Consider the following 26,982-nt stretch of genomic DNA (forward strand, 5'->3'; position numbering starts at 1 on the left):
CTATCTCCCTCCAAAACACATGCACACAGAACTTGATACTACAGGAGAGCGTTCCCTATGTTAAGCAGCTTATAAAATTTTACTACAAAAATTGGATGAAGTAAGGGACCATTTCCTCATCAAGTCTCCGGGGCATATATACAAGCCCCTTGCAACACTTTCACGCCGCAGTTGCATCACTTTTGTGGCGCAGCGGCGGCGTTAACAATGCGCCACGTTGCAACACAATTACAACGTGATGCATCTAGGACAAAGGTCTTCAAACTTTTGATGCCGAGACCCCCCTGTCAAAATTTTCAGGTGTAAGGACCCCTCCTGGCAAAAATGTCTACGCCTATAGACAGGGCTAGTGGCATTATGAGGACCTAATTATGCCGCAGGTTCGACTAAATTGTGTGGTAAGAAAATGTAAATGATGCTTTGTGATGCTGCATATTTTGGTATAGTATTGCTTCATTACTTTGACATTTTTTACACACAGTAACGCTGAGGAAAGATTACACTACAGTACAGTACGGGTTTATAACCAAAATATAGCAATAAACAACAGAAAGATGTCTAGTCAACCTTTGGGAAGGGCCTTCACTCTGCAGGAATACATGTTGTCACATTAAAAGCTCACCTGGCCCTAGCCAGGAGCAGCAAGCGTCCTTTAAAACCCTGGCGGTCTTGTGCAGAGCTAAGCAGTTTACCCACACCTCTTTCCTCCCACCCCCTCCCTTCCATCCCTCTTTCCTCTCCCAACCCCAGATCCCTCTCTCACTTTGCAGGCCATTTTCTTCCACCGCTGTTTACAACTTCTGAACTCTCCCTACTCAACCTCTCACTTCACGTTTATTCACCTTTGCCATTCTGTCTTTTCACTACCCTCCTCTCGTCTCTTGCATTTATCTCATGGCCTCTCTGGCCCCTAAGCACTTCTCATTCACCTAAAGTCTCTCCCTTCAAATTTCTGTCTATTTTTATCTTACACCGCTCCAGTCCCCCCCATTTATCTTTCAAATGTTCCTTTTGTTCTTTCACACCAGGAAGCAGCGTTTACATTGCATGCAGTACAAGGCATGCCATTACAACGCGGTCGTTACAACGACAGTCATTTCTACAACTTGCTGTAGGGGGCGCTCTAAACTAAGGAATAGTATAATTTACTATTCCAACAACTTCCTTACTGTTGCGCAGGCTGGAGTTGGAATCGTAAATTATACTATTCCTGAGTCCATCCCGCCCCCAAAGCAAGTCATAGAAATGACTTGCAATGTAATGGTATGAGTTGTAACAACGCTGTCGTTGTAACGACCACGTTGTAATCGCATGCAATGTACACTCGCATATTCTTCACACCTTCTTGAAACAATGCCCCTCTTCCCTGTTACCTCAGCACCCATCCCAGTACACCCTCTTTTCCCTTATTGCTGCTGTCCCCCACCCATGTCGCATCAAATTCTCTTTTTATGTCACAGATCATTTCTCAGCCATCTACTCTCACAGTTTCACAGTAACCCTCCTCTGTGCCCTCACCTTTCGCTCGCACTCACCTTTACTCTTGCGTTTCTGCACATCCTTCGGCACTTCACATTTCTACTCATACCTGACCTCTTAAATGGAATTATTTTGCTCCCTTGCTGTCCTCTATCATCCCGTCTCCTCTCGCCCTCTCATTTCTCCACACCGAGGATACGGGTTGGTTTATAGTATAAACCAACCTGTATGCTCCTCTCGGCCTGTGCCAATCTTCTTATTGTTCCCTAATCCAGAGGAAGTAACGGACCAAACCCGACGCTCCCACCGCGAGGACGTGTTATGATTGACTCTACGCGTCTTTGTCCTCTCTCCAAAAAGCGATCAGTTGGCCACACCCGTTGGATGTTTTTATTGGCCTCTTCATGCACCTAACTACTGGCTGGCGTAATACCTCCCACTCCGCAATGCTTGACTCCTGCCTGCAGTGCCCCGAGCACTCGTCCCCGTTGCGGACCGTGATTCTTTTGCTCACACACTTATTGTCCTGATGATGATCTCTAACAAATGAGATCAAAACGCCATCAACTCCCTTCTGCAACCAAAACTCCATCATTGTACTGAATTTATTGGAGTTTTGATGTTTTGTTGCCAATGTGATATCATTTTAAATGTCACCAACCTTTCACTGCACGCACCTTCGCTATTCTGTGTGAGCACCTGAACTACACCCTATAATCAAGTGATTCTCCATTTATGCTGTTAATAAATGTGAGATCATTTCAACCTGGTGTCCCTGCATTAATTGCGCAGCAATTCCCTTTTGGGCATTCCTTAAAGTGTTCATTCCTTTTTTGATCAATAACTACCTTAGTAATGTTAGCCTAGGCTGCCCGAGGACCTTGTGGCCTCTCTCAGTACCATTGTTTTTTATTTTAATATGGACTGTCCCTGGTCATACTACTGGGGCCCCCTTGTTCTTTCTAAATACTAATTCAGGGAAGCACAAATTGTCGGTCTTGCTGTTTTGGTGCAGGCTGCACAGTTTTGGAACTTGCCCCCTCCTTTGCTTCGCTCCACCAGCAATCTATTATCCTTTAGGGAACTATAAAAACCTGGCTCCACGCCCTGCAGGTTACCCCATTTGGCTGGTTCTTCTTCCTATTCTATGTGTTTCTCATTTGCCATTTTAGGCAGCAGATGGTTATTAGCACTAGGACACCTTTTGGTAACAGTTGCACACTACAAAAGGAAATAAGAATAGGCAGAAGTGTGACCGGGAATGTGCGACCACCTTTCTATCACTCCACGACCCCGTTGGGGAGGTCGCGTTCCACAGTTTGAAGGCCCCTGATGTAGAGCCATTACGAAGGTGGTCTCCCTTCGATTATTTGAAAAACAATGGTGACATTTCTCTTAAAATAGGAGTTGTGTAAGTGCCCCACACCCCGTGGGTCACACTGCAGCAATTTTGCGCACACAATATATAATCCCGATTTGTGCCTCGAGTGTTGTGTACTGGGCACACAATTTTCTTACTGACATATATAACTTTTAGGAGACTGTGCTGAAAATGCACTGTGTTGTCCTATTTTCTCCTACACCTGGTGAGAGACCCGTTTTTCCTCATAAATAACCTTGAGAATGTCAGGCTTGCTCACTATGTTCGCTTGTAGCAATTTGTAGCTAGCATCGAAGCCACCTGGGCTGTTTTGGGTTCCCTGTCCATCACTGAGTACATTAGAACATATTAATGTACTAAATTACATTTAATAAAGGTAATCTTTTTCAAACATGAACATTCATGAAGGCCTCTCACTGCCTGTTGCCTCGGACTTCTGCTGTCTTTCGGCCTGATTTCTTTGGTCCTTGACTTGGAGACTTGGGGCCTCGCTTTCACCTTTGCTATTTTCACGTATTCGACCCCTGTATTGATGCAGAAAGGAAGACACCACCTGCATTTGGTAGTGGCGCATTTTCGAGCATGAAAAAAACTGCACTTCAGCAGAAAGGAAACAATATCTGTTGATCCGAAAAAAATTGGAAAACTGCAGAATTAAGCACATCCTGCAAGTTTGTGTGCAATCTACACGTCTCCAGCATTACCTAATTCCCAATTTCATGAAACTTCATTAGCAATTTAATGAAACGTCCCATTTGGGTTACGGAAATGTTATTTAGTAACCAGATGACAATTCATTCAGCACTGTCACTTTTAGCAACAGTTGGCTGAACATGTAGAGGGTAGCCACATTCATTCACACTCATACATATCAACATATATTTATACAAAAACCTGGAATCAAAAATATTCACAGTAAGCCATATACAAGAATTGTTATAAGTGATAAGACTTTTTCAGAAGTTTTTGGCTACTCCTTTTTTTGATGGCAAAAAGTTGTCTACGCGTTTCGAACTCCCACCATTCGCGGAGTTCTCATCAGGACAAAAGACTGCGAAAAAAGGAGAACAAAAATCTTCCTTTAGGGTCATATCAAAATAATGCTAGTGACCTTACTTGTAGCCTCCATTACTCTAGCCACCTTGTCTTACCTCTAGATATATGGAGTTGACTGGGGTTTAGAAAAAATCGCCCGTCGAAGACACCTAATGCAATATAACCATCAATCTGTGTGGAAGAATGAAGACACTCTATCAGCATTCAGTAAAATTATCATACATTCTCTAAACGGACACTGTGGTGTAAGTACTTACTTATATCTATAGTGGAGGTCACGTGTTGAAAGTGCCCAGGCTATGCGGTTCCTTTGAGGTATTATTCTGAAAAAACGGGGAACGAGTTAGATCCATCTAATCACTACCGATGGATTTTAGACAATGTCTCCTGTGATTACGTTAAGGATCCTACCTGATCGCCAAGTGTTCGTGGGAATCACCCGCTTGGTGGGTCGGTGCTGTGTTAGCGCTGCTTCCGTGATCTCTACGGGCGCCCGAGAAGCACTCTGCAAGTAAGAGTGTCACAACGCAGTTAGTGCGCCCACTCTCGTAATCTCGGCACAAGTACTTATTATTGCTACCCTCCACGATTTGGGCAGACTTACCCGTGTTGGTCGGAGCTTGTTGCTGTTGTCAATTGCAGCGTCGGGAATCCATTACCGCCATACTTCCGGTTCCGCCAAGTTTCCTGGGAGTTGTAGTATTCGTGACGTATTTGGATCCTTATATTGTAAATGGATAATATACGTTTTGTTGCCGTCCTGTGTAACGTCTTTATTGCAACCCGTATTGTTGGAGAAAACGAAGCCACCTCATTAATGGATCAATGTTGTTCATACGATATTCCATTTTCGTTTTCCATTCCGTATAGAAAAGCTAATGAGTCAGCCATGATGGAATGTCTTCTTGGCCAATTTATAGATTTCAGAAAGTTCATTTAACCCATGAGTAGCTGAATTAAATTTCACTATTAACATTGCCTCTTGTTTGGATAGTTTCCAATCTAGGTCTCGTCCTCTTATATCTTTTTCCACTTTGGAAATCACTGTCCATTTGATGTCTGATTCAGCTACTCATAGGTTAAATGAACCTTCTGAAATCTATAAATTGAGTTGATAACATAAGATATTCTTTAACCGAGTTGACAATCCACATATTTCTCGCTGCCAAGCTAATGAGCTGTAACATATGTGTGCAATGACCAGCTCTCCTGCCTTTTTCTGAGAAACCATACACATGAATCTGACCAAGAAGACATTCCATCATGGCTGACTCATTAGCTTTTCTAAACGGTTTGGAAAGCGAAAATGGAATATCGTATGAACAACATTGATCCATTAATGAGGTGGCTTCGTTTTCTCCAACAATACGGGTTGCAATAAAGACGTCACACAGGACGACAACAAAACGTATATTATCCATTTACAATATAAGGATCCAAATACGTCACGAATACTACAACTCCCAGGAACCTTGGCGGAACCGGAAGTATGGCGGTAATGGATTCCCGACGCTGCAATTGACAACAGCAACAAGCTCCGACCAACACGGGTAAGTCTGCCCAAATCGTGGAGGGTAGCAATAATAAGTACTTGTGCCGAGATTACGAGAGTGGGCGCACTAACTGCGTTGTGACACTCTTACTTGCAGAGTGATTCTCGGGCGCCCGTAGAGATCACGGAAGCAGCACTAACACAGCACCGACCCACCAAGCGGGTGATTCCCACGAACACTTGGCGATCAGGTAGGATCCTTAACGTAATCACAGGAGACATTGTCTAAAATCCATCGGTAGGGATTAGATGGATCTAACTCGTTCCCCGTTTTTTCAGAATAATACCTCAAGGGAACCGCATAGCCTGGGCACTTTCAACACGTGACCTCCACTATAGATATAAGTAAGTACTTACACCACAGTGTCCGTTTAGAGAATGTATGATAATTTTACAGAATGCTGATAGAGTGTCTTCATTCTTCCACACAGATTGATGGTTATATTGCATATGGCCGAGATACCCGCCACCCCCTCTCAACACAATCCCCGAAAGGAGGGAAACCGGAAACAGTTCTTGAAGTTTTTGGAAGTGGGATGGAGTGACCATCCCGGCCGTATTTATTAAAACAAAATTAAAACATTAAACGTTTCATGTTATGTACAATTTCATTACCATATTGCGATGTTTGGCTAACCTTAACAGATTCTCTAATACAGAGGTTCTCCTAGCCGAACTAGCATCTTACAAAACATTTCTTGACATATTGAAATTGTACAACCTAACGTTTAAGGGCCAACGGCAAGGTCATAACCGGTGTCAAGATCCCTAACCAGACTTACCCCTCCCACTTGGGCTGGGCGACAGCACGGAGGCGTACCTCAAGTGCAAATATTACCAATTTCCCTTGACTTGACGGGGGCACCTAAAGACTCGACGCCAGTTAAAGGTCGTTCGAATACTCGTGTGAGGTATCTAGAAGGTACCGTAGACCTTATCCCAACCCCACACAACTTACCGCATCTGCCGTCGCAGATGTCACTGGCCCCGGGAAATTCCCCAGGAGGGGGCTGTAACCCCTCCTACAAAGGAAGGGGCCTTGACCGCCTTTCCTTTACTTCCGGCGACCCATCCTTAGAAGGGACCGCCTCCCCACTGAGGGGCCAATGGCCACCTCTCCCGAGCGCTCCCATCCGTGTTGGGTGACGCCCACTCATAGGGATCTACTAATTAGTGCTCACCGATCATGACCTTACCGCCTACCAGAATAAATACGACAGTGCAAATTAACCTACAAATCCATTGGCCACTATGACCGAAAGAGCATGCATTAAAATTCAACACTGAACTGACTATCTTTAATGGCAAACATACTCAAAAACGACCATTCTTTATTAACTCAACATGGCACTACAACCTGTATACGAAAACCGAAAAAATTAATCAACTTTATTAAACACAACTGGCTGTCTTCAGGGGCTGGTGGGTGGGTCAAAATTGGCTCTTCGTTCTGTCCCGAGCTCACGTGCAGCGAGGAGGTGCAGCTTCAGAGCACAAGAACAAGAGGATGTCTTCTGGTCTTGCGTCCCTTTTTATCCGTCTTCAGGGCGGGCGTATACCCGCCCCTGCCTGCCCCGAGGGCGTGGCTGGCTACGTCGGTGTCTAGGCCAGCCCACTCTAGGGCGGGAACGAGCGCGCCCCAGCTACGCCGCTTCGGGCATACCAGCTGAGGCGCGCCTCCCGCCCAAAAATGGCTTCCCGGGGGGATCGAGGCACTCGGCCATACGTTCGGGGGGACCGAGTTGGTCGCCCCTTTCCATATGGCCGAGATACCCGCCACCCCCTCTCAACACAATCCCCGAAAGGAGGGAAACCGGAAACAGTTCTTGAAGTTTTTGGAAGTGGGATGGAGTGACCATCCCGGCCGTATTTATTAAAACAAAATTAAAACATTAAACGTTTCATGTTATGTACAATTTCATTACCATATTGCGATGTTTGGCTAACCTTAACAGATTCTCTAATACAGAGGTTCTCCTAGCCGAACTAGCATCTTACAAAACATTTCTTGACATATTGAAATTGTACAACCTAACGTTTAAGGGCCAACGGCAAGGTCATAACCGGTGTCAAGATCCCTAACCAGACTTACCCCTCCCACTTGGGCTGGGCGACAGCACGGAGGCGTACCTCAAGTGCAACTATTACCAATTTCCCTTGACTTGACGGGGGCACCTAAAGACTCGACGCCAGTTAAAGGTCGTTCGAATACTCGTGTGAGATATCTAGAAGGTACCGTAGACCTTATCCCAACCCCACACAACTTACCGCATCTGCCGTCGCAGATGTCACTGGCCCCGGGAAATTCCCCAGGAGGGGGCTGTAACCCCTCCTACAAAGGAAGGGGCCTTGACCGCCTTTCCTTTACTTCCGGCGACCCATCCTTAGAAGGGACCGCCTCCCCACTGAGGGGCCAATGGCCACCTCTCCCGAGCGCTCCCATCCGTGTTGGGTGACGCCCACTCATAGGGATCTACTAATTAGTGCTCACCGATCATGACCTTACCGCCACAGGCCCGGATAGTTGACCGGCTATCCGGGCCCCCCACAAAACTCCTAGCTAAAGGTCATGTTTCAACGTTTTTAACCATGCTAAGAAGTCTCCTATAAGTAACTCATTTCCCACCCGAGACAAATGCACACCATCCCCCAGATACATACTGTCATCATTAATACAACCATGCGAGATAGAATGCAATGTCTTGGAACGGAACAACCTACTAACTTTGTTATTAAGTTTTCTAACAGAATGGTTCAAAGCAGGGATCGAAATAGCCCCCCGCCACACTTTTCGTGGGATCATATGAGACCACGCAATTATGCACCCCGGAACTTTCCTCGCCAACCAACTTACAGTGGAAAGCATTGCCTCCAGGAGAAGTCGTCTACCGGTGGTGACCAAATCATTGCCCCCTAAATGCACTATGACTATAGACGGCGATGACCTCGTCCGCCCTAACAAACCCTCAAAGAATGCCTGAAACTGGTCAATACAGAGACCGCCCCTTCCGTAGAAGGACATTCTGTACCCGTATTCCCCAGCTACGTGAATCATGTCACCTGCTTCGAATACGTCTGCGGCACGCCTCACGTATGAGTGGCCCACGACCCACACCTCCTTTCTCACAGCCGGTGATGTCTGACCGCTGGCCTGGTACGTGCAGCGAGGAGGTGCAGCTTCAGAGCACAAGAACAAGAGGATGTCTTCTGGTCTTGCGTCCCTTTTTATCCGTCTTCAGGGCGGGCGTATACCCGCCCCTGCCTGCCCCGAGGGCGTGGCTGGCTACGTCGGTGTCTAGGCCAGCCCACTCTAGGGCGGGAACGAGCGCGCCCCAGCTACGCCGCTTCGGGCATACCAGCTGAGGCGCGCCTCCCGCCCAAAAATGGCTTCCCGGGGGGATCGAGGCACTCGGCCATACGTTCGGGGGGACCGAGTTGGTCGCCCCTTTCCATTAGGTGTCTTCGACGGGCGATTTTTTCTAAACCCCAGTCAACTCCATATATCTAGAGGTAAGACAAGGTGGCTAGAGTAATGGAGGCTACAAGTAAGGTTACTAGCATTTTTTTGATATGACCCTAAAGGAAGATTTTTGTTCTCCTTTTTTCGCGGTCTTTTGTCCTGATGAGAACGACGCGAACGGTGGGAGTTCGAAACACGTAGACAACTTTTTGCCATCAAAAAAAAGAAGGAGTAGCCAAAAACTTCTGAAAAAGTCTTATCACTTATAACAATTCTTGTATATGGCTTACTGTGAATATTTTTGATTCCAGGTTTTTGTATAAATATATGTTGATATGTATGAGTGTGAATGAATGTGGGTATGAATGTTTATGAAGAATCTATGCTTATTGGTACATTATTGATATTGTATAAAAGAGTTTTGTGAATATTGTATATATATGTATATGTTGAGGTCTTGTGATGTTTTGATAAAATTGGTGAACTGATAACCAATAATCCTTGAGAAAGAAAAATTTAAAAGAAAATAAAAAGATTGATTCTTGACACTAATATGGCATTCTACCATAGTGAATAATTCTTATGGTTATATGATTTAGGAAAGAAAATTGTGACGGCATTTGGCTTTCTGTTGTTCATTGGTATTTCGTGGCTCAGCCTTGCTGTTCGGGGCCCAGACCCAGTGGTGGTTTTTGAAAATGTAGAGGGGGCCTCTCCGCCACTCCCACGAACACCAAGAACAACACAAACAATTACAGAAATTCCACTGTACAAAAAAACACTCTTAATGGTGTGAGGGTCAAAAATATCAAAATCGTAAGACTTTTGTTTCCGGCCATTACTCACACGTCCTCTGAAAAGACACCTCTCTCAACTATCGAAAAGCTTAAAAATAAAAAAGAAAAGCAGTTTAATTCAAAGCGCAGAGTACAATAGTATACAGCAACACTGAATACACTGGGTGCTTCACGTGACACGACCACAGCAGCCTTGAGCCACTTGACTTTTTATTTTCGGCAAAATCCTTCAGCGTGACTGGGAATGTGTGACCCCCTTTCTATCATTCCACGACCCCCCTGGGGATCGCGCCCCACAGTTTGAAGACTCCTGATCTAGGTAGATGGTTTACAATGTAAAGCCCTGCACCAAATGATACCTGTGTCAGGTATAATGTATGCAGGTTGGGCATGCCGACGCAAGGAAGCCTCGTAACAGGGACGCAGTGAAATCTACAAGATTTTACTGCGCCACTTCTATGACTCCACTGTGTCAAAATCATACGCCTGCTTGAAGCAGGCGTAAGGGGTGACGCAGCACAATAGGAATCGGCATTCCTGAGCATTGCTGGAGTTGCGTACTGCTTGCGACACAACTCCAGAAATGCGTCACCTTTACGACAAAAGATGCGTGACTCTTCTGTCAATCCTTGCGCCATACTGCGCCGCATTGTAAATTCAACAAATCCATTGTGGCGCAAGGGTTTTTTTGAGTGACGCAAGTAAACTGATGCATCGTGCTAAAACACATAGATGTGTTAGGCTCGTATTATCAAGCAGGGCGTTAAAAAGTATCGCAGTTTAAGCAGCAGAAAACTGCCGCTAAAGCGGCGATAATGGGCTTGATAATATGGCCTTGTGAATTCCAATAGAAACCCATGTTCGGGTGTGAACATGGGCTTCTATTGGAATTCTCCAGAGCATATTATCAAGCCCCTTATCGCCGCTTAGCTGCAGTTTTATGCCGCTAAAACGGCGATAATTGTAATGCCCTGCTTGATTATATGCCCCTACGTTCTTAAATTGGCAACAGAAACAATTCGAAGGAAAATGACAGTAGAAAGGAAGGGGCTGTAAGCAGGGGGCAAAACTGTTGGTCTGAGGCGTGAACACTACAGTAAATAAATTATCATGAAATGAAACGGAAAAGGCAAAGTTATGAAAGTAAAGAAATGTGCAAAAGGTGCTGAAAATTGAAAAAATGCAAAATGGGAAATCGAAGTGACAAAACAATGAAGTGGAACAAATTGCAACCAGAGATTAAATAAAAATAAAAATTAAACAGGACCATGGATGCCTTCTAATCTAAGCAGGAAACTGACAATATGCCAACAGATTGTTCTGCCAGGTTTACCAGATCCTTCGGTTTTACATCCAACCGTGGACTAATTACACCACACTTGTTTAGTCTGCGTGTAGGCAGCATTAGACTAGCAAGTGGACAACGTGTAATATTTCTATATTTCACACTAAATATGGTCATTAAATAGATACAATTTACTGGATGAACATAAAATGAATGCCCAATAATTAATGACGTGTTTCTTACTCTGCTGGCAGTTCGATGCTTATATGTTATGCTTTTTCTAGGATGATTACACCCGCTGTACAAGGGAACTATGTATATATATATATATACATATATACATTATGTGCAAGTTGGATTTACCAATGCTTGTTTTCAAAGTTCCTACTCGAGTTCAATTGAGACTTAAGACTGCAATGCCACTGACGGCCAACAGAGGTCCTCAGAGGGGTTACATCGTCACGTTAGCGCTGCGGGTCCGCCTGAACCAATGAGAATAAGACTTTGTTGAACTATTGGTCCCTCTGTTAGTACTAGAAGCCACTGCACGTAGAGCCCAGGGGATCAAGGGAAATGTAAGCATATATCAAGTTCAAAAGAACATACTATAAATGCTACCACGAATAAACATTCATAGCCTACCTCCCAAGAGTTTAGAACTTGAGACAGCAGAAATATCTACTATTATAATTATTTATTATTTGTGTACTGAATCTTCAGACCTTGATTACTTAAATGAGATCTTTAAAAAATGTTCTCGAATACCTTCTTCAGCTCCACATGCAGTGCAGCTGAAATTCAGTATAGGAATAGAAATTGGGGGGCGTGGCTTCAATGGCAATGGAGAAGGTTGCCTAGGTCCAGAGCTCCACCATTCCCTGGGGGCGAACCAACAAAAAAATGCTCCTAATGCCAAACTAAAGCGAAAAAGAAACATTCCCGAAGACGTCGGAAAGGGTCGGCTAAGAGAGGGGCTGCGATCGGAGAACTGAGGTGTCAGAACACGAGAGTAAAACCCCGAAGAAGTGTAAGAAGTGCAAGAAAGCAAGGGGATCTAAAGATGGCGTACGGACCCTGAGAGAGCCAGTATCGGAGAGCGGCCACGCAGCGACGGGGTAAACGGAGCGCAGAGGGACTAGGAATCGAGGTAGCAGGTCTGTGCAAAAGGAACGAATGCTGCGGTGCCCACTGTCCCCCTCCCAAGATGTAAGTGGAGGAAAATCGGCAACCATAGACCTAACATAGAAAGCGATACGGCAACCACAAGTGGGGGCCGCCATCTTGAATGAACGGAGCAGTGTGAATAACGGCAACGCGGGGCACCGCGGAACAGCGCACGACCAGAGAACAGCAGAGATAATGTGGTGACAGGCGCTGCGGGGGGAGACGGGGCGTGCACTGTCGTTGCGAACGCTGAGGCCATCCAGACGGGGCACACGCGGAGGGAAAGCTAACACGACAAAAGTAACGAAACTGAAAGCACAAGCAGGGGCGGCCATCTTGAGCTCTAGACAGAGAGAATCGAGCTACAACAACAAGACTAAGTTCATGGCTCCGGATATTAGAGCACAGAGGCAAAGGGCACAGCGGTGATAAGACTGGCGAAAACATAGCTACCGTGAGAGCTAGGCGTATAATGAGCGGAATGTGAGGGGGCTTGCAACAGAGGACTTCGAGGGGGATGCGCATCGCAACCAGCCAGCTACTATAAAGCCACGGAAGCGAGCAGGGTTGCGAATAACAGACCGCGAACCAATACCACCCCCAAAGTTAACTGCAAGCGGTACAAAAGGGAGGAGAACTGTCAGTGGCAGTGATGACGGACCACCTTAGGTGACGACCACACGTCTGACCCTGCAAAAGAGAGCGATAAGGGAGTTTGTGCAGCCGAAAGAAAGAAAAAAAAAAGCACGGAGGTGCGCGAGGAGTAAGTGACGGCCCAGAAACAAAGGACAGGTTATATCAAACCGGCAGAAAAAGAGACACTGCCTGTGGGCAGTGGTGTGACTACCCATCGAACTGTAGTGGTGCATAGTGACTGAAACACACCATGAGTGAGAACAGAGAGACGCCCGACTGATGCCCAATGGCGACATAAAGCAGAAGAGGGAAGGAGAAGGATAACCTTAAGATCACAGCGACCCCAACTAATCGACGTTCTTTCTCGGAGCCCAGAACGCTAGCAGGAGATTCGAGCTCCTCCAACAGAGCGTGAGTTGGAGACAATGGCTGGCAAAGAGGGGACGACACCCTAAGAAAACCAAGACGGAGATACCCACTGATTCACAAATCACGCGTCAACCTGACATCAATGTCACCCTGGACATGATACTCAATAAGCTAGCAGAAGTCCACGAGCTGGCAAGGTCGACAAACCAAACCACTGATGCAATTCAACACGAACTGGCGGCCGTCAGAGCTGACATACATGCAGCTAAGAACAGAATAAGCACAGTGGAGCAAACAGTCAGCGATATTGAGGATGGAGACCTCCACACAAAACAAGCAGTCAATGCACTAACTAGGACCACTGAAAAACTCCTAAAACAGACTGCTGAGCTAGAAGATCGCAACAGAAAAGGCAACCTAAGGATCTTAGGCATACCAGAGGGAGAGGAGGACAAAGCGGGCTCATGCATGGCGATGATGCAGGATCTAATACGAAGCTCACTAACCTCAAGTTTGACACCCTGTTCGAATTGGACAAGGCCCACAGAGTACCGGCAATCAAAACGACTAACAGAGCAGGGCCAAGACCAATATTATGCAAACCGCTAAGATCGTATCAAACTGAAGCCATCTTTGGAGTAGCAAGAAAAACAAAAAACCTGCAGTGGAATGGCCACAAAATAGTGATCACACAGGACTACTCAAAACCTACAGTGGACACAAGGAAAGGCTTCCTGAACCAGCGAGATAAACTTAGGAAGGAGGGCATCCTTTTCTCCTTCGTGGGACCAACAAGGTTCAAAATCACAGACAAAGGGAGGTCACACTTCGGAGCCCCGGAGATCTAGCCAGATACTTAAACGGACCAACACAACAGGAAATGGAAACAGCGAACTCACAGTCAAGCAAAAGAAGGGCCTCACCGGAGTTTCAAGTGGAGTAAAAATCAACACCATCATGGAAGATGCATACAGAAGAATAAAAAGACGAACCTAAGGGGCGTGGCTTAGCCAGCGATCATGGCAGTCGTGTAGAGCGTGAGCTCCGACCAGCCTGCATTTATCCTGTCTGTGAATCATGGCCCTGAGCATCCATGAGGGCACCCAACGCTCCCGTGCTGTCACTTGGTCTTGGGGCATCATCCGGCGGCGGCTCCAGGAGATGAGCGGCAGCCCAGCGGAGAAGAGAGGCCTGCGGGGTCTGGCTGGGCCTGCAGCCAGGACCTAGATTTTGAAGCCGTCCAGGTTGGGCGCAGTTGCCGGCGGCGGTAGCCAGCAGGAGAGGTGGCTGAGGGCGGAGCACGGCTCACTCGATTTGGAGAGGAGCTGAGCGCGACTAGACCCCCGAGCAGACGGGTCTAGGGGCGCCCCTGGGGAGCTGGAGAAGGAGCCGCGGTGCCCGGTGGGGCAGTGGGATGGCCGGATTCCGGAGCGGCCGGCGAGCGCGGCTGCCATTTTGAGGCACACCTCCGCTCTTGTGTGAGCCAGCAGCGAAGGAGCAGCCGGGCGTTCCCCATAGGTCAGCAGAGGGCACACCGTAGGAGCGGAAGGTGACGGGGGCCCGGTGTGGCGCAGCGGTGAGTCAATTGTGCCTGGAGGAGGTCCGGGGGTGCACCGGGGCCCCCCTTTTTTCATCATTGCCGGCGTGGTCCTGCTGGGCTGAGAGCCCTTCCCAGAGGTTGGGGAGCTCGGGGGCTAGATCTACTTGGGGAGCTGCTCGGTGCAAGTACTGTCGATTCGTCTCAGTCCATAGCCTTGTTGGTTGCCCGGTCTATGGTGCTGGGAGTCTGTGTTTGTGGCGGCATCCCTTGAACCCGGGCGGCCTGTGACCAATGGCCAATGACCGCTGGACTGCCTGGTTTGCCTTGCTGATGCTGGGTCCGCCTGGTAGGACGGAGACCGGGATAGGGGAATCCTACTGCACGGCCACGATGACGCGAGGCGGCGCCGGTGGCGGTCATGGCAAGCAAGGGACCCTGGACATATTCATGGAGGTCGGCCCAGCGGCTGGCTCTGGGGGGTCGCAGGCCTCGGTACCCGACAATGCGGTGCTGTTGGTGGCCATCACGCAATCTAGGGCCCTGCTGGACGCCAAGATTGGGGCGGTTGGGTCTGATGTCACCCTCCCCTGCCAGGACCTACGGTATGCAGTGGAGCGCATCACTGGCGCGGAGACACGCATTTCGGTGGTGGAAGACGATGTTTCCATTTTGAAGAAAAAGGTCGCGGCTATGGAAAAACTACAAAAGGGCCTGGCTATGAGGGTCGAGGACGCGGAAGGGTGCGCCCGGCGGAACAACCTACGCTTTGTTGGCTTCCCGGAAGGCTGTGAGGGGGACAATGTGGAGCGCTTCCTGGCTCAATGGTTGGAGGGCTGGCTCCCGGTGGACACTCTATCTTGCTGCTTCGTGGTTGAGAGGGCCCATTGGGCACTTATGCAGAAACGCCCGGCTGGAGCGCGCGCGCGGCCGATCATAGCCAAATTTCTGAACTACACTGATTGGTTTACTATCCTGCGGCAAGCGAGAATAAAGGACTCACTCACACATGATAACGCAAACATCCTTATCTTCCCAGACTACACAAGGCTGGTGCAGCAACAGCGCCAGTCTTTTCTCACAGCCAAGGCCTGCTTCCGCGGCCTCAAGCTCTAGTATGCGTTACTCTACCCAGCACGGTTGTGAGTTATTTACAAATCCCGTACACTGTTCTTCGACACACCGGAGGAGGTCTTCCAATGGACGGACGAAACGGTGAAGATTTGGGTCAACATGGCCAGGGGCGGAGAGTCGGATTCATCCTCAAATGGAATGGCCCGGGAGGGCCTCAGGAGTCAGCGTCGGCAACGTAGGAGATCGCACTCGAGCCACGGCTCGCGCTCTGGCTCAGCCTCTCGCCGGGAAGACCCTACACAGGAACAGCAAACTGATGCGCCTTGAACTCTTTGGGACTTCAACATAGGACAATGTATAAAGTTGGTACGGATGCTTAGGTGCGCTGTTGTCTAAGGCTGGGAGCCCAACCTGGTCACGGTGGGTGGGAGGGAGTGAAAGCCCCGTTCATATGGGCTGGCACTGGGGGATCCATAGGAGGGGGTGGTTCTTGTTCCCCCGTTGGAGACTATGCTGCGATCCGACCACAACAGGTGCTTCCAGGTTTGGGAGATACGGGGTGGGGGGAGGAGAGGGGGTTGGTGTAGGAGTTGGGCATGGGGGGGCTGTTTGCGCAAGTTTTGCTGCTTGATGATTGTCATGTACTGCACCGGCTGTGCCACCGGGACACTAGTAGTTTGTATGCTGTATTAGTCATATGTCCACTGTTGGGGAAGGAGGGCGGGTAGGCCCTGGATCCTTGCGAGTGTTGAGCTGGAATGTACGGGGGATGTTAGATGAGGTGATTCGTGGGGCGGTCTTTCAATATGCCAAAAGGGTGACGGTGGATGTTCTATTACTGCAGGAAACTCATCTGCTTGGTACGAAGGCGTTATGTCTCCAGCGCTTTGGGTTTACGCACGCATACCACTCAGGCTTCGTGAGGGTCTCCAGAGGGGTAGCTGTCCTTATACACTGCAGGGTTCCCTACATACACACTAAACTCTGGACGGATACACAAGGCAGGTACGTCTTTGTGCTTTTGGTTGTGTGAATGCCCACCGCCGCTACAGTGGTCATAGGTGGAGAGGCTCATGTCCCTTTGGGGGGCCATGCCTGATACTCTTTCCATTATAGGGGGGACTGGAATGACGTGATGGAGAAGGGACGTGATAGGTGGTGGAGTATGGTAGCTGCCCATGGAGGGGGTACGGGGGGACCCGCCACTAAATTACATGCTTTGGTCACTGGCCTTGACTAGGTAGACACCTGGAGATGTAAACATGGTTCACGTAGGAAATTCACATACTTTTCCACAGTGCACGATTCATTCTCTAGACTGGACTACATTTTCGTTCCGAGGGGCTTGGCCCATAGAGTGTTGTCGGCGAATATTCTGCCGAGGGCGTTCTCTGATCACTCGCCGATAGTTATCACCTTTAGCATAGGCCCGGCCGGACAGCCGTTTCGGTGGCGCATGTCAGCCTGGCATCTGCTGCAGGACGGGTACAGAACACATATGACTACTGAAATAGACCATTACTTGACCTCTAATGCAGGCTCCGTAGACTCCCCGACTACCCTTTGGGAGGCCCTAAAGCCCACGTTGAGGGGCGTAGATATTTCCTGGTGCGCGGCGGCCCGGAGGGAAGGACGGAAAGATCTGGTACAATGCGTGGCCGATTTAGAGGCGTTGGAGCGCAGAGGTCAGGAGGAGGGCGGTGGACCTGCCAGATGACAGTTAGTATTAGCTCAACAGCAGTACACTACAGTATTGATGGAAGAGGCGTGGCAGGCCTGGCTAGCCACCCAGAGTCGTGTCTACCAGTGGGGTGACAAATCCTGCAAGATGTTACACCGCCTATGTCAGGGCACTATGCATGCCCAGCCGTTGCCCCAGATCCTGGATCCTAGAGGGGACTGGAGCCCGTACTCGAGCCCCCTGCGATCGCGGAGAGCTTTGCAGAGTATTACGAGGGGTTGTATGCGCCCCGACAATGCATGGCGGCCGAGGTTATCCAGCGATTCATAGACGATCTTCCCCCGAGAGCAGTTTCAGACGAGGTGCGTGATCTTCTGGACCGGCCCCTGTCGGACGATGAACTGGGCGCGGCGTTGGGCGAGCTGAATCCTGGTAAGGCACCGGGTCCCAACGGGTTCCCTTGCAAATTTTTCTGGCGGTTTTCGGTACAGCTGAGCCCGCGTCTCCGGCCGGTCATAGAGGAGGCGCGCGAGTGCGGAGTGCTTCCATCGGACTGGCGACATGCCGAGGTGGTGGTTTTTCTGATGCCGGGGAGACCCCCGGAGAGTCATGCGTCCTATCGCCCAATCTCATTGCTAAACACGGAAGCCAAGATCCTGGCTAAGGCCTTGGCCACTAGGCTCAAGCTTTAACTTTTCTGGATGTCAGTATCAGCAGGGAAGGCAGCCGGCTTGAGACCATGACTTTTTACAAGCCAACTGCAAAGAACAATTTGCTATACTTCACCAGTTACCACCCCCGGGCCCTACGGGAGAATCTCCCGTATGAGCAGTATCTCAGGATACGTCGGAATTGTAGCAACCTTTCCGACTATAAACAGCAAGCAAATGCATTGACCACCAAGCTGAAAAATAGAGGGTACCCCAAGGGGATAATAAACAAGAGCCAAAAGAGGGCTAGAAATCAACAAAGGGATGCTTTGTTGGAAGACAACTGCCAAACAGAAAGTGGTGAGATCCCCTTAACGTGTGTGACAATTTTTAACTCACTATCAAATGCAGTAAGCAAATGTATCACCAAAAACTGGAGAATTATCACCAGCAACAAGACACACTGGAAGAAGCCTCTCTTTTTGTACAAAAGGGCTACAAGTCTCAAAGACTCCTTGGTCCACACGCGACCAAGGGAAGAAAAAACCAACAACCTTGCACCGAGTGTTCTTAATGCCTGGGGTTTACCACCAGTCACAGGACACTACCCATGTGGGAATTGCAACGTTTGCCATCTCACTTCCAACACAACATTTCTGGATCTGACAGACGGCACGCGATGGGAACAACGCAGTCACACAAATTGTAATACCACCAAGGTTGTGTACCTGATAACCTGCAGATGTAGTCTACAGTACGTGGGTATGACATCTAGACGCATCAAAATCAGGATATGCGAACATCGCAGTAATATACGTTGTAAAAAAGCAACAACAAAATTGACATCCCACTTCTTACAACTGAATCATACACCTAATGATCTGGAGTGGACAGTATTGGAGCACCTGGAAAGTTGTTCGGAGGCCACGTTGTTCGAGAAGGAACAACGTTGGGTGTATCGGCTTGGCACAAACAAAACTGGTCTCAATGATGATATACCATGGGGCAGTGTGCTAAGAAGATAGATACATCCAGACTCATAGCACATTCTTTCCTGCCACCACAAGACTTTATGCTATGCATCCTATCCAGCACTCTATACCTGAGTATCCACCTAGGTGAGGTTACTCATATTCTCATAAGCCCCCCCTTTTGTATTTTCTGTATTCTCTCTTTTTTGTATTGTTTGTTCCATCACTGATTTAAGACCTTGATGTGAGACCAGTGTCTGCATGACAATCTAATTACGGGTCAGTTCCACCTGGGCCTTTTTCCCACTAAAATGATGGTTTACGTCCTACTCAATGGTTGTCTCACGCCTTATGCGTGAGTTACTGCAGGTGGCCCCGTGTTTTTAAAGATCGTTTTTCGACCCTGTGATGATATTAAATTAAACGTTGACTACACCTATAGCGGGGTTTATAAACTCCTTTGGATATAAAATCCCTTGATTAGTCTTCTATTTTTCTTTGAGACCGCACTGGGATTCGAACCCTTGCGCTGTAACTATTTTTCCTGTCTATACTGCTTTAAGGCACAGGGCGTGGCTGGGGTAATGTGACGTCACCCCGCCCACGTGATTAAGTTTGGCCACTCATGGTACCACAACACATAAAACCGATCCCACCCTCACTCCGGCATTCCCGGAAGACAGCAGCCGAGAGAGCAGGTATACCGCGGGGAGCCGTGAGTGCCGAAGTAAGTCTAATTTTGGCCTATATCTTTCCATCAGGAGCATGGGTACTTTACCATATCGCGTGCTCATTGCATATGCCCTTCTGGCTATCAAAAAGTGGGCTGGGTATGCTCAGACGTGAGTCCCAGGCTCTCCACATCACTGGAGTCAAGCTATCCAGGCTGAAGAAGGCTGATAGCCAGAAACCGGTTCTTGGATGCTTGATTCCGGTCTAGGAAAGACATGGCTTGGTAGTTCGGGCTGGACTGTTCCCATGAGGCACAGGGTCAAGGCTGATTTGCATATAGCCATTGTCTGACCTAGGGTGGTGTGGAGTGCAAAAAAACGATGGATTTAGGCCCAGATCTTTGTACTGGGGTGAATGTAAGACATTGTTCTGCATTCTGTCCATCAACTTTGTTTTTTGCAATTTTTAAGATGGTGGCACTCCCTCGCCTGGAGTACCAACTACAAAATCACCCGCATAAGATCTTGCCCCGCTGGTTCCAGCAGCTTAACTCGGCGTTGAGCGGGTTTCTGTGGGGTGGGGCATCGCGCCTGTGGCACTGCGGACATACTTTTTATCATCATATACGGGGGGCTGGCAACGTCAGATATGCTTTCATATTATCAAGCGGCACATCTATTGGTCTTAAACGACTGGTGGTATGGCGATAGGGGAGATCCGGCCTATGCTGTTGAGCGGTTTTTGATGGGCTCAGCGTCCCTACATATGTTGTTGTACTCGGAGCCGCTACGGAGATCCCGCCCCTCGGCCACGCAGGTAGTTTTTTGTGTGTGGAGGCAAGCGATGCGCAGAATGGGTTGGTGAAACGTGCTCACTCGGGAAACCCCCCTTTGGCGTAATGACCGTTTGCCCCAAATGGATACTTTGTTGGGCTTTAGGGGGTAGGATGCTATAGGCATCTCTACCCTCGGCGACGTAATGTCGGGCTGCTCTCTTAAATCTTTCCAGAATTTACAGGTTGAATTTGGAATGCCCGCACCCAGTTCTTTAAATATCTCCAGTTTCGACACGCCCTAGCACCCTACTTGACAGGCCTGGAGCAACTCCCTGAGTTTAACCCATTAGAAGCCAAACTATTTATGGGGGAATTGCCCGATAAGAAACTATCACGTATTTGCCAGACGCTCGTACGTCATTGTTCCTCTGACTTGCATAGACTTAAGGCGGCGTGGGAACAGGACGTGGGGGAATTATAAGAAGAGGACTGAGCAGAGGCCCTGGTGAGCCCCAGGGGAGCGGCTCTCTCGACTCGCCTGCGACTGATACAATTTAGGCACTTACACTGCACATACTTAACCCGACAGCGTTTGTGGAAGGCAGGTATGGTTGGTTCCCCCGAATGTCTCCGGTGCGGATTGGAAGTAGGTACACTGCTGCACACGACATGGGAGTGCTCAGCGCTGGGGAGATTCTGTGATGGGGTGTTTCAATTCCTGACTGAGGTTCTGGCCTGGGAGCTCCACAGGGATCCTAAGTTAGCTCTTTTGCATGTCATGGATGGGGTTGTGGGCAACAGGTACAAACGCCACTTATTGCTACTAGGCCTTATGTTGCCGAAACGTGACATAGCCAAAGCTTGGAAGGCGCCCCAGGCCCCGTCATTGGCCGCCTGGAAGAACGGCATAGACTTCTGTATGGGGCTAGAACACCCTATATTTATAGCCAGGGGATGTCCTCAAAAACATTATAAAATTTGGAAGAGGTGGGCCGACTACCATGGTCTGGATTTGGACCCACCGCCTGAAGGGGCCACCCTCTCGACTCTTTGATATGCTGAACCTTGCACCACAATGTATGGTGCTTTGGTGGACATGGCAAGCTTTGTATGTGGACAATATGTTGTACAGTGGGGTTAGCAGCAGCGCATGGGGGGGTGGGACTTGGGGCAGGGGGGTTATGTAGTTGTTTTTCCTTTTTTTCCTAAAATTTGCTGAAGACATTGCTGATTTATTGATGATGGCAGTAGACTCTGGATGGCAGAGCTTTGCATAACATGTGTGTTCAGACAATAAAATCTGTTTTCCCCCCCAAAAAAAGACGAACCTAATAAAAAGACCGAATCTACCTCAGGAGACACCGCGCGCCCAGCACAGGGGAGAACACTCCGTATACTAAGGAAGGGAGCACAGGAGGGCCCCAAGAGCGATTCAGGCACGCACGGACAAAGCAACGAACCCAGATGTCAGACAGACCAGAGTCTTTAACGAGAAGGATATAGTGAACAAAAGGACGGTGAGATGATCCAACACGGCTTCGTGCGTTGTGATACAGGACCAAATTACTCTGACCGTATATCCTTTCTAAAGTATGCCAGAATGAGTAAGGGGCATAACAAACTAGTCATCCATATATGTAACGCTAAACGCTAAAACGAGCCATACGTCCCAGGGAAGAGGGCGGGGCAGGCGGGGCGGGGGGATCTTGCCGTCGCACGCCTACAGCACGAGAGTTTAATGCAGGGGGGAGGGAAGGGAGTGGGGATCGGGGGGGGAGGTGAGTGTACTGTCAATTTTGTATGTCCAGATCACATTAATGTTTTAGTCTTATCTTTGTTTAGTTCAGTCATTGCAATAGGATTAGATAAGTCAACTACTCTGTCACACCCCACCATAGTTCAGGTGGCAACGAGGGTCCACTATCACGCTAACACACAGAAGCCAATGTAATGGATGTATGACAGTACATCGCCAACCGTTACAACGCACGCTCTTAGCACGCAGCCTCCACATCGCAATGACTCTTACTTCGCACGTTTTTTTCACCGCATGGCATTTCAACGCCAATATTGTTTAGCCTATAGCAAATTCCATCAGGACGCATACCGAAAGATCGCATGCCATTACAACGTGTAATGGTTTCTCATTTTTGCTCGTAAACTCCCTGTAATGTGTTTGAAAGTGAACTAAACTCAGATAAGGGAAAATAGGGCAACATACTTCAAGCAACCGGTGTGATTAATTTGGAAGCACTGAAGCCCCCACATTGATCTAAGGTGGTTTGACAGGATGACTGAAAAAAAACCACAAGCCAATTTTATTTCAGTGCAGCTAGCAGAACTGCTAAACTTTGTGACCTCTGGATACATTGTTGAAGGGAAACTGGGGAGGCTCAATTTACTCTGACATCACCTTACTGCTTCTCCGTTAAATAATATTAACGAAATGCCATTGAGAATCTAGTGACTCGTGCATACACGCTTTAAACAATTGGGGGCAGATTTATGATAACTGGCGCATCCCCAGGGATGCGCCACTTATTGTGCGCCGCGGCTCCGCCACCCATGGTGCGCCGCATTTACAATGCGACGCACCATGGGGCAAAAGCGGCACAGATGCGTGACGCATCTGTGTCGTAAAGGTGGCGCATTGCAGCTCCAGCAAGGCTCGGGGGTGCCCTATCTGTCCAATGCTGCGTCAAGCCTTACGCCTGCTTCAAGCAGGTGCAGGGTTTTGACGCCGCATTGGCCTGAAAGTGACTGAATGAAATGTTATAGATTTCACTCAGCCACTTTTGCGAGGCGCACCTGCCCCGGAACGCCCACCCTGCGCCGGAACGCCCACAAGTGGCGCCGGGCTTTACAACGTGACGCATCTGCCTAGATGCGTCACGTTGTAAATGGGTCGTAGGGATGCGCCACGTTTACGCGCAGTTGCGTGACGCAAACGTGACGCATTATCAACATAAATCTGCCCCTGGGTAAGCACTAGCACCTTCAGGTTTTCTTCCTTTATTTTAATTTTCAGTGCATTTTTACTTATCAGCATATAAGCTTCCTGCTCATTTTTACAGATATAGTGCTGGCTGGACATTTCCTTTTTAAAATATTCTTTACGGAGACATGCTATATACGAGGTTGTAACCCACATCGCATCCTAGTTAGGGTCTCCACCTTGCAGAAACCCCAGAGAGTCAAGCGCCCGGCGTGATCCGAGGTTATCCATCTGGAGAGCTGTTGTCTTGGCGGATCTGTAGCAACAGTGGTAAATGACAGCACTCATGGGCTACCCCAAAACAGAAAGAGAAGGCCTCAAAAGGACTTTGCATAACCTTATTTGTTTTTTAATGTTCGAATAATTCATATTTAGCCTGCCTAAAGATGCTAAAAGCGTTTTCCAAAAATCTGGATTTCTCAAGGATTATGAAATATGCTCGCGTCTATTTTAACTGATGTGTTTTTAGACTCACTGATTTCTCTAATTTCTTCCACAATCTGAGTGTTCCTTCTCCTAAACCCATAGATCTATTTCACTTTTATTTCCTACGAAGTATTTCACCTTGTATGAAATTAAATAAAATACTAAATAGGCTGAAATTTTAGGAGGCAGTTCGTAGAGGCGTTTCATTGAACCTTCGAGGAAACAAACATTCATGACTTGAGTTTTTCTTGAAAGTGAGGGAAATTGATTTAAAGCAGACAGGTTCCTGTGTGCTGTCTCAGGGTCATTGAAAGACAGATCTAACCGCTCCAATATCCCAGGAGCTCAGAAGGGACTCTGAGGGCCGCGAAGAGCGCGTGTGTTGAGGGAGGCGGCGGCGCACACGGACACACGCACAATTGCTCACGCACACTGACACTCACAGAATTGCTCACGCACACGGACACACGCACAATTGCTCACGCACACGGACACTCACAGAATTGCTCACGCACACGGACACACGCACAATTGCTCACGCACACTGACCCTCACAGAATTGCTCACGGACACCCACAGAATTGCTCACGCACACTGACACTCACAGAATTGCTCACGCACACTGACACTCACAGAATTGCTCACGCACACGGACACTCACAGAATTGCTCACGCACACTGACACTCACAGAATTGCTCACGCACACGGACACTCACAGAATTGCTCACGCACACTGACACTCACAGAATTGTGTAATAAAGTAGGATTTCCACAGGATGTGTTCATCAAGTAATATTTATTCAGCCCCAACCAACAGTCAGCTGGCAACTGACACATATGGAATTTACAAGACTAGGAACATTGGTGTGACATGGTTCCAAGCTCTAGGTTCCAACATGGAACCAGCACACCCAGGAAGACAGGTCATTACACTTCTCCCTCTTAACCACCAAACAGGTTTACATGTCCAGCAACGCATCAAGTAATATTTATTCAGCCCCAACCAACAGTCAGCTGGCAACTGACACATATGGAATTTACAAGACTAGGAACATTGGTGTGACATGGTTCCAAGCTCTAGGTTCCAACATGGAACCAGCACACCCAGGAAGACAGGTCATTACAAATTGCTCACGCACACGGACACCCACAGAATTGCTCACGCGCACGGACACTCACAGAATTGCTCACGGACACTCACAGAATTGCTCACGCACACGGACACTCACAGAATTGCTCATGCACATGGACACCCACAGAATTGCTCACGCACACTGACCCTCACAGAATTGCTCACGCACACGGACACCCACAGAATTGCTCACGCACACTGACACTCACAGAATTGCTCACGCACACTGACACTCACAGAATTGCTCACGCACACGGACACTCACAGAATTGCAGAATTGCTCACGCACACTGACACCCACAGAATTGCTCACGCACACTGACACTCACAGAATTGCTCACGCACACTGACACTCACAGAATTGCTCACGCACACTGACACCCACAGAATTGCTCACGCACATGGACACTCACAGAATTGCTCACGCACACTGACACCCACAGAATTGCTCACGCACACGGACACTCACAGAATTGCTCACGCACACTGACACCCACACAATTGCTCACGCACACGGACACTCACACAATTGCTCACGCACACGGACACTCACAGAATTGCTCACGCACACTGACACTCACAGAATTGCTCACGCACACTGACACTCACAGAATTGCTCATGCACACGGACACTCACAGAATTGCTCACGCACACTGACACCCACACAATTGCTCACGCACACGGACACTCACACAATTGCTTACGCACACGGACTCTCACAGAATTGCTCACGCACACTGACACTCACAGAGTTGCTCACGCACACTGACACTCACAGAATTGCTCACGCACACGGACACACACACAATTGCTCACGCACACGGACACTCACACAATTGCTCACGCACACAGACACTCACACAATTGCTCACACACACGGACACTCACACAATTGCTCACGCACACTGACACTCACAGAATTGCTCACGCACACTGACACTCACAGAATTGCTCACGCACACTGACACTCACAGAATTGCTCATGCACACTGACACCCACACAATTGCTCACACACACGGACACTCACACAATTGCTCACGCACACGGACACTCACAGAATTGCTCACGCACACTGACACTCACAGAATTGCTCACGCACACGGACACTCACAGAATTGCTCACGCACACTGACACCCGCACAATTGCTCACGCACACGGACACTCACACAATTGCTCATGCACACGGACACTCACACAATTGCTCATGCACACAGACACTCACACAATTGCTCACACACACGGACACTCACAGAATTGCTCACGCACACTGACACTCACAGAATTGCTCACGCACACTGACACTCACAGAATTGCTCACGCACACGGACACTCACAGAATTGCTCACGCACACTGACACTCACAGAATTGCTCACGCACACTGACACCCACACAATTGCTCACGCACACAGACACTCACACAATTGCTCACGCACACGGACACTCACAGAATTGCTCACGCACACTGACACTCACAGAATTGCTCACGCACACGGACACACACACAATTGCTCACGCACACTCACACAATTGCTCACGCACACAGACACTCACACAATTGCTCACGCACACGGACACTCACAGAATTGCTCACGCACACTGACACTCACAGAATTGCTCACGCACACTGACACTCACAGAATTGCTCACGCACACTGACACTCACAGAATTGCTAGTGAAACGTTCTGGGAATTATCCAGCTCATAAAACACAAACTCATCGAAGGTAGTAAAACATATCCTGGTTTCATACACGCATATAAAGGGTTTTCACCTACACTTTTCCATGGGAAAGAAACTGTGGAAAATACGAATTCGACATTAAATGACAAGTTATGGTAATAGTACAGCAAACCACGGTAGAATGCATGTAACAACAACGTGTTCA

The sequence above is a fragment of the Lissotriton vulgaris genome, chromosome 8 (assembly GCF_964263255.1).
Source record: "Lissotriton vulgaris chromosome 8, aLisVul1.2, whole genome shotgun sequence".
Lineage (NCBI taxonomy): Eukaryota > Metazoa > Chordata > Amphibia > Caudata > Salamandridae > Lissotriton > Lissotriton vulgaris.